Below are 9,272 nucleotides of genomic sequence, written 5' to 3'. Positions count from 1 at the left end.
GTTACCCACCCTGAGGCCCACCTGTCTGGGCTGCAGAGCTGCACCCTCTTGTTTCAGCATTAGAAATACTCACTGTGGTCCTTTGGCAGCCAAATTGCAGGTCTGAAGATCTGCTTCGGCCACTTACTGGATGTGTGACTTTGGCAAAGCCCTGGTCAGATCAGAAGCAAAGCATTATGTTGGGAAAAGAAGTATAAGAGGTAATCCTACTCATTGTTCTTGGTATTTAGCCAGCTTATAGCTGTGCCGTGTCTATCAGGAATAATAATAAATAATTATCTACTATGCTAAAAGGGACTTTGTACATTTGCAGTTAATAATCCCAACAATCTCACTAGTATCTGCTATTATAGTTCATCTATAAAGAGGATGATTGAACCTTTGAGGCCCAGTGACTCATTTATATGGGAAAAGAAACAGTGCTGTGAGTCAAATCCTGGTCTTCTATGAGTGGTATATAAAATTTTGAGAATACCTATGTGCATTAAAATATTGATACATGAACTAATTGTACCTTGAATATCAGAATTCTTGTGATGCAAATTAGTCTCTAAAAAAGAATATTTTCACAAAGATAGTTCCTACCACAGAAATGTACTCTTCCAAGGAAGAGAGATCATTAACCAGAAAATAATGCAAGAAGAGAAAGGCAACGCAAAAAAATGTTTTCAATGACCATGCCACACATCCAGCCAGCAGCAGTTTTTGTTAAGTTGCCTGACTGTACATACCAGACTGATGTAAGAGGAGGTCCAGAGTCACTTCCTGGACTCACCAGTGAGCAGCTCACCCTGCTGCTCACACTCACAATCTCTCTCTCCAACTCACCCTCCTGTAGAAGTTTGCAAGCAAGGCCATTAAGCATGATGGTGCCTATTTTAGGTAAAGGTCCAAGATAGAAAACATCTTCTCTTTTTTCCAACCCTTCCTCCCTACAGCCAAGTACAAATGCAGTGCTTGGCTGACCTTGGTACATAGGGCTCTCTCTCTCTCTCTCTCTCTTTCTTTCTATGTGTGTGTGTGTGTCCCAGCCCAGGATCATTTGCAAAACTCTTAAGCCCCAGGGTTCTTGCAGCTCTTATAACCTTCCACCTCCCACAAGAACACTCTCAGCAATCAGACCTTGATGTCCCTGGGCTCCCCATGAACAAATCCCTGTCATGGCTCACCTCGAATGAGCCACTTACTCACGGACTTTTGTATCACTGTTGCACGTTTCCTTGCTTGACTCTGTTCTTGTGGGTCTCCAGCATTCATGTGCTCCCCTTTTAAAAAAGTGGAGCAGAATCTGCTTTGAATCACAAGACAGCGCAGAGAGGAAGCTGGCGATTGCCGTCTCTGCCGGCGATGTCTCTACCACTCGGTCCAAATTCCTGGAGCCTGGAGGTCCTGCAGAGAGCCAGGAGAAGCAGCCCAGCCCAGGGCAGCAAAGCCCAGATCGGGAACAGAGCAGGGCTGTGGGGGGAGAGCCAGCCACACCCGTCAAGCCTTCTTAGGCTTGTGACCTGGTTGTACCAGCAAGGAACCCCTCATCCAGCCCTTTGTCACATTGAGGAATTCCACTGATAACTTTGCTTGTTGGGCTTTTGCTGGGTACCAGGTACCTAATGCTTCCCCCCTCCTCCTGTGAAGAAAACAATAAATCAGTCATTGGGCATGATTTAAACTTTCAGCAAATGAAAAAAAATTCTGCAAAAGAGAAAACAACGCAAGATATGGCACGATCAGTTCGGAGCAGGGTGACTTGCCTCATTTATTATTAATCAAAGTGAATGCAGTAATTTATATATGTAACTTGAGTTATTAATAATCTGGTTCTTCTCAGATACAACAGTTTGTAAGTCCAATGACTAATTTGAGAAAGAGACCATGTTGTCAATGAGTAGACACATATTTTTGAAAAATATGAGCAGGTTCTGTCAAAAGTCTGTCCTTGTGATCAATTCAGAATTACATACATTTCTATTAAGGACTTAGGCCTTGTATTAAGTTCAAAATAGATGGTAGCTTATATGTGGTTACAGATTAAAGAAGAACTGAATGCAATTCTTAATAATTATCTCTCAGGCATCTGTAAGTGTTAATATTTGAAAATCAATGGACTGTTTTCACTTGACAACTACCCATACACCTGTAATCAGTGGGTAATTCACTTTAAAGAGTTTTATTGCTGACACCCAAACCTGGGATTGTTTACAGGTCTTAGGATAGTTACAGTTCTGTAATTGCATCACATAAAATATCCCCAAATCTTTACTTTAGATTCACTGCAATTGTGAATGGACAGGGTATTCTCTAAGCCATAGTATGAAAGGAGAATAAACAGGTTTAACTTATTCTATAGCACCCAGAGAGGGCATATCATTCATCCATCTGTCCATCTGTCCATCCATCCATCCATCCATCAATCCATCTGTCCATTCGTCTGTCCATCCATCCATCTGTCCGTGCATCCATCCATCCATCCATCCATCCATCCATCCATCCATCCACCCATCCATCCATCCAACAAATATCTCTCGATCACCTGCTTGGTCACAAATCACTGTGCTGCTAGGTTCTGGGCATATGGCAGTGAACCAGTAACCTGGGCTCAGCTTCTGTGGGACTTAGAGTTTTGCTCACTGCCTGCGTATTTTAGATGTTGATGGTGATGGAGCGGCAGTAACTTGTGAGGACTGCCTTGTCACATTGTGAGCTCCCTGTAGCAGGAATTCCAGGGGAAACAGCTGATTCACTATTTTCCAGTGGTAGCAGTGGAGAGAAGCTTATAAAAAGATTTCCCAAATTAAAAAAAGGTTGTTTGTGTAACTTCTACAAACATTTCTTTCTAACTCTATGAATATACCATTCTAACTTGCTTTTAGGAAGCATCCTTTGGGAAAAATGCTAGGGAAATTTTACATATAGAAATTAACATTTTCTATATAGGCTAAACATTTCAAAGTGTGAATGAATGAAAGATGAACTGCAAGTGATTTTTCTTCTGTGTACTCAGCCTTGAACCTGGGTAAGTCACTGTGGCCTCTGACCATTTAAGCAGAGATTACCATGTTTATTTCTATCTTGCTGGGATGGATGTTCATTGTACTGCTAAGTGAGGCTCCATTCTTGGAGATGTTTATTTGTAATTTTAACAACATATACAGGGAACATTATTGAGCACTTACTGTGTTCCAGCTACTCTATTAGACCCTGTCCATTCACAATTGCAATGAATCCTCACAGCAATCCTATGAGGAATGTATTATCATTTCCATTTTGCAGATGAAGAAACTAAGTCTGAAGAGCTTAAGATCTTGCCTAAGGTCCCACCAGGCCAAGCTGGGGTTTGAACCTAGGGCCACCTTGACACTAAGGCACATGCCCTTCATCACAGTCTTGGTGCTGTCAGGAGCCAAGGGATGGGGTCTCTTAAAATCCCTTTTGGCTGTAGGATTCTAAGCCTTTCGTTGGCCAGCCCAGACTCTTTTGCTCGTAATGTGTGTTCACTTTGCTCACATTTACCAGGAATGCTGTGGTGAATCACCTGTAGGTAGACTACTATGAGGCCCAGCACTTTTAAAAATTATGGTTTAACATTTTTCACTAGCCGATTCTTATAAACAAATCATTTTCAAATCCAAAGGTCTACCAAACTAATGTGATGGATAGAAGCATTGCATTTCAATTCAGCTAGGACATAATTAATAGGTAGGCATCTCCTTTGTGTTTATATGGGCTGCCTGTCTGGGGTTGTACAGAAAGAGTCCCATTTGTAGCCCTGACCTTGAGGATTTTGCCATGAAGAAAGAGCACACCCACTGAGGAAGACATGGGCACTGTTAAAAGAAGTCTCAGGGAACAGCTAGAGCAAGCCAGAGGGCAACTCAAGGTAGCCCAGCACATGGTGCTGCAAAGCCAGATGAAATTAGCAAGTCCTTCATGGGAAATGGTGCAGGTGAGCCTCCACCTGTCCTTCCAGGAAGGCAACGGCAAAGCGCTGCTGCTGGGCTTCCTGCTGTCCCGGCTGATAGCTGCAACACGGCCCTCTAGTACTTCACAGCTATGCAGTACGTAGACGCAAAATGAATCTGGGCCTCTCTACTTTTCGATACCTTTCAGAATGGTGTGCTGGAGAGAGCACAGTGGGCTGGCAGACCTTGGGCAAGTCACTGAATTGCTCTGAGCTTTAGTTGCCTCTTCCGCAAAGTGGGTGTATAATACCTACCTCTCACTGTGAAGATGACAGCAAACAGCCGTAGCATGGCGCCTGATAGGCAGGAAAGGCTGAAAGCATCAGCTTCTTTGGACTATGTCCCCATCTCTCATCTCATCTTACTAAAGAAAGGACCATCGAGGTCCTTTCATGCTCGCATAAGAAGGGGCTTTGGAATCATCATGTAACCGGCTGGACTATGAATCTATGCTGTTGTATCCAGAAATATGTTTTTATTTTTTTAATTAATTTTTTTTTTTTGAGACGGGGTTTTGCTCTGTCACCGAGGCTGGAGTGCAGTGGCACAACCTCGGCTCACTGCAACCTCTGCCTCCCGGGTTCAAGCAATTGTCCTGCCTCAGCCTCTCGAGTAGCTGGGATTACAGGTGCCTGCCACCATGCCTGGCTAATTCTTTTGTATTTTTAGTAGAGATGGGGTTTCGCCATGTTGGCCAGGCTGGTCTCGAACTCCTGGTCTCAAGTGATCTGCCTGCCTCAGTCTCCCAAAGTGCTGAGATTACAAGCGTGAGCCACCACATCCAACTGGAAGTATGTTTTTAAATGTCTTGCAAGAAATAGGTTGGAAACTTTAACAAAGGCTCTAGACTTGAATTCAGAGCTAGTTTTTAATCTAACTTGTAGAAACTAAGTTATTTAATAACTTACTTTGTTATTACGTTAACTATTATGTTATTATGTTAACCTAAGTTGTTGCTGTCTCAGGTGCAGAGGGTTGAGTTAATCCTCCTCCTCAGTTCATGCCACGTAGTCACACTGTTCCATGCAAGCACCCCTCTCTTGTCATTTTGTTTCCTCTTAGGAATATGCTTTGAAAAAGATACATTGTTGTTTTATGTGCATGCATTTTAAATTTACATACCTGCTTTTATGTTATGTATTTTGTTATGTTCCCTAATGTTTTTCAGTAAACACTACGTTTTTTAAGATGTAGCTGTGTGGTGCTATGCATGCATCCGATCCTGGCTTCCAGCTTCTGGGCGATACTCGACAGTGTGCAACTGCCACATTTTCTTTATCTGCTCTCCCAGTGATGAACATCCAGGTCGCCTTTAACTCCTCGCCAGCGCAAACAGCCCTTAGACAGTTCTTGTGGACTGTGCGGGAATTTCCCTAGGATGTTTACCAGAGAATTTGGACGTTATAGACTGTGCATATATTTAATTTTACTACGTAGCTACACACTGCGCTCTGGAACATCTACATCCTTCTACACCCCGCCAACACCCCGCATCTCTGCCAAGTATTTCCCATCACTTTTATTTTTCAACTTTAATAGATGCAAAGTCGTATCTCATTCTGTTAATTTGGATTTGGCGGGTTACCAATGATTTTGAGTGTCTCATAATATGCTTGTTACTTTTCTGTTTCCTCTTCTGAAATTACCTATTTATACTCTTTATCCATTTTTCTATATTGTGGTTGTTGTTTTCTTCTTGATTTGTAGTCCACATAGAGTATACATCCCTTGCCAATTTTAGATATTGCAAATATTTTCTCCCCTTTTGGCCATTATCTATTTACTCTCCTCATGATGTCTTTTGTTGAAGAGAAATCCTTAATTTTCATGTATTTATATTTATATTGTTCTTTCCCACTGATGTGTAGCGTCCCTTCTCCCATATGTTAGATCCCTGTATACACATGGGTATGCTCTGAGCTCTCTTCTCCATCCCACTCTCAATTCCTGTTTACCACATTGCTTTCATAACTATGGCTTTAAAATATGTCTTTTTTTTTTTTTCTTTTGAGACGGAGTCTTGCTCTGTCACTCAGGCTGGAGTTCAGTGGCATGATCTCAGCTCACTGCAACCTCTGCCTCCTGGGTTCAAGCAATTCTCCTGCCTCAGCCTCCCAAATAGCTGGGATTACAGGTGCCCACCACCATGCCCAGCTAATTTTTTGTATTTTTAGTAGAAACGGGGTTTCACGATGTTGGCCAGGCTGGTCTTGAACTCCTGACCTCAGGTGATCCACCTGCCTCGGCCTCCCAAAGTGCTGGGATTACAGGCATGAGCCACCATGCCTGGCCAAAAAGTGTCTTATTATATAATAGACAAGTTCCGCTCTTTACTATTCCTTTTAAAAGTTGAGTTAGCTTTCAAAAACTTTTATTGAGTCTCCAAATCAATTTTAAAGTAAGTTTATTAAGCGCCTCAAAAAAATCCAACTAAAATGGGATTATCATGGCATTTAATCTATTGATTAATCTGGAAAATTTTAACAACTTAGTAAGTTATCCCATCCAAGACTATGGAATGTCTTTCCATTTGTTAAAATCATCTCCTATCATAGATTATTTTAATAAAATTTTAAAGTTTTAAAAATTTAAGAACTTGTGTGTATTCTTGACTAAATTTCCATGCTTTGTGCTCTTATTGCCATATTCTTTTTATTATTAATAGACTGTTTTAAGAGCAGTTTTAGGTTTCCAGAAAAATTGAGCAGAAAGTATGGAGTTCCCATAAACCCCCCCTTCCCTGTCCCCAGTTTCCCCAATTATTAACATATTGCATTTTTGTATATTTGTTATAATTGATATATTGTCAAATAGAGTCAACAGTTTACATTAGGGCTTACTCTGTTGTACAGTTCTATGACTTTTGTCAAATACATAATGTCATGTGTCCACCATGATAGTAACATACAGAATGGTTTCATTGCCCTAAAATTGCTTTGTGCTCCATACATTAATTCTTCCCTCCGCCCTTTCCCTCAACCCTGAGAACCACTGACTTTTTACTGTCTCTATAGTTTTGCCTGTTCCAGAATGTCATTTAGTTGGAATCATACAGTATGTTGTCTTTTCAGACTGGCCTCTTTCACTTAGCAAAATGCATTTAAGCTTCTTCCATGTGTTTTTGAGGTTTGAAACCTCATTTCTTTTTATCACTGAGTAATAGTCTATTATACAGATGTACTATAGTTCATTTATTCATTCACCTGTTGAATGACATTTTGGTTGCTTCCAAGTTTTGGCAATATGAAGAAAGCTACTAGAAACTTTGTGTGCAGATTTTTGTGTTTTCAATTCAATTGGATAAATACTTAGGAGTCAGTTGCTTGACTTTATGGTAAGACTGTGTTTAGCTTTGTAATAAATGGCCCCTCTGTCTTCTAAAGTGGCTGTGCCTTTTTGCATTCCCACCAGCAATGAATGGGAGTTTCTGTTGTTCCCCATCCTTGCTACCATTTGGTGTTGTCAGTGTTTTGCATTTTAGCCATTTTAATATGTGTGTAGTGGTGTTTCATTGTTTCAACTTGCAATTCCCAGATGACATGAGGGGCAACAACTTTGCATATGCATATTTACCATCTGTATACCTTCTTTGGCTAGATGTTTGTTCACATCTTTTGTCCAGTTTTTAATTGAGTTGTTTGTTTTCTTATTGTTGAGTTTTAGGCATTCTTTGTGTATTTTGGATGTAAATCCTTTTTCAGGTAGGTGGTGTTTAAAATTTTTTTGCCCAGTTCGTGGCTAGTCTTTTCAGCTCTTAATTAATTACTTTTTTCTATTAACATTTATAGAATGTAAAGTGGTAAATGTCTGCCAAGTGTCAAAAAAATTTAGATGATAAGATCAACAGGTGGTTGGTTGACAGTCTTGAAGGGTGGATGTCACTAAATCAGAGAAAGTGTTGGGCAGATGTTAAAGGCATGCATGGTGATTTTTTAAATTCTCATATTTTGGTTCTGATTAGAAAGAGTGGATCTGTGGTTGTGAGAAGTTTAAAGTGTAGATGTGGTGTGAGAAGCCATGTACTATGAACTAGAAGTAAGAGACTAAGTAATAAGCCAAAGAGATGGAAGGTGTCTTTGCTCCTGCTGCTATAACAAACTATCTTTAACTGGGTAATTTATAAACAAAACAAATGTATTGCTCACAGTTCTGGAGGCTGGGAAGTCCAAGATCAAGATCAAGATCAAGATATTGGCCAATTTGGTGTCTGGTGAGGGCCCATTCCTCATAGATTATTGTGTCCAGGTGTTTCCACACAGCAGAAGAGATACAAAAGGCTAGCTAGTTCCTTTGAGCCCTTTCATAAGGGCACTAATCCCATTCATGAGGACTCTGCCCTCAATTCTTAATCAACTCCTGTAAAGTTTCAACATATGAATTTGGAGGACTATAGCAGAAGTGTTTTGGGGACATCACAAATGCTGGGGACACATGCTCAGGACTCATCATGGTATTGATGAATTTGTGTGAACCAGTGTGAATAGCACTTCTGCCTCAAACACTTTCTGGCTCCAAATAAGACCTTGGTATGAGTTCAAAGCAATTATTATTTAGCTTGGAAAGTAATCCTAAAAACAGAGAAAATTCAGCAGAAAGTAACTAAGGTTGAAAATGGAAAAAATGCATCAAACTGTGTTTGTATATTCTGTCTCTTCAAGTCTTGCTTTCCATCCCATTTTTTTCATATATTTCTGTATAATTTGCACTTTGACCCCTTTTATACAGTTAGATTTTAAAAGTGAAGAAAAAAAGGAGAGTTGGGGTTATCCCCTATTTTTCTCCCTAGCACCTAGGCTGGATAACAAGACAGGCGAGGCTGGTCCTCGCTAAGCCAGCCTCGCTCTTCAGGAATTGGCAAGCATGGTTAGTAGGAAAAACCAGCCCAGGGGCTGTAGGCGCAGGGCATGTGTCTTTCCTTCTCCAAGGAGTGAGGGCATCCCTGATTTGTTACAACAGTCCTTCCCAGTGAGCTCGGCCGTGACCTGCAATTCTTCTCAGTAGCACCTGGAGCCACTTCCAATAAGTCAAAGTTAGTGTGTGAGAAGAAACACATCTGTCATCCCTGAAGTAGCCTGAACTGTTTCATAAGGACCCTTTGGCTCAGCTCTGAAAACTCCATGACCTCCTGTGAACCCACAAAGTACAGGACTCCACTGGCTACTGGATGACACGCTGGGCAGCATGTGGGCAAGCCGCCTGGTGGAGTTATTACACAGTGGAGAAACTGACGGGTCACAAGCATGCCCACGTGGCCCTGAAGCTCCGAAGCCCAGAGAGGGAGCTCCCAGGCGATGCCATGGGCTGTGGTCAGCCACT

At 41.3% G+C, this 9,272-nt stretch overlaps 1 protein-coding gene across 9 annotated transcripts in view; it reads left to right on the top strand.

Annotated features, from left to right (window-relative positions):
- Nucleotides 1–7,338, top strand: part of INTS6 (integrator complex subunit 6) — a 119,667-nt gene extending 112,329 nt beyond the window's left edge. For 6 of the 9 annotated variants that reach the window (XR_008651387.2, XR_010116068.1, XR_010116062.1 and 3 more), the window contains one exon: nucleotides 5,125–7,338. The gene's annotated coding sequence lies outside the window, so the exon portion shown is untranslated. Of the gene's footprint in view, nucleotides 1–2,931; nucleotides 3,011–5,124 lie in introns of all 9 variants that reach the window. The other 3 variants (XR_010116067.1, XR_010116064.1, XR_010116063.1) reach the window with 1 other exon arrangement.
- The last annotated feature ends 1,934 nt before the right edge of the window (nucleotides 7,339–9,272 follow it).

This window comes from Symphalangus syndactylus, chromosome 15 (assembly GCF_028878055.3).
Source record: "Symphalangus syndactylus isolate Jambi chromosome 15, NHGRI_mSymSyn1-v2.1_pri, whole genome shotgun sequence".
Taxonomy (NCBI): domain Eukaryota; kingdom Metazoa; phylum Chordata; class Mammalia; order Primates; family Hylobatidae; genus Symphalangus; species Symphalangus syndactylus.
Note: the sequence above shows the minus strand (reverse complement) of the source record. Positions and strands in the feature narration are given on the sequence as shown.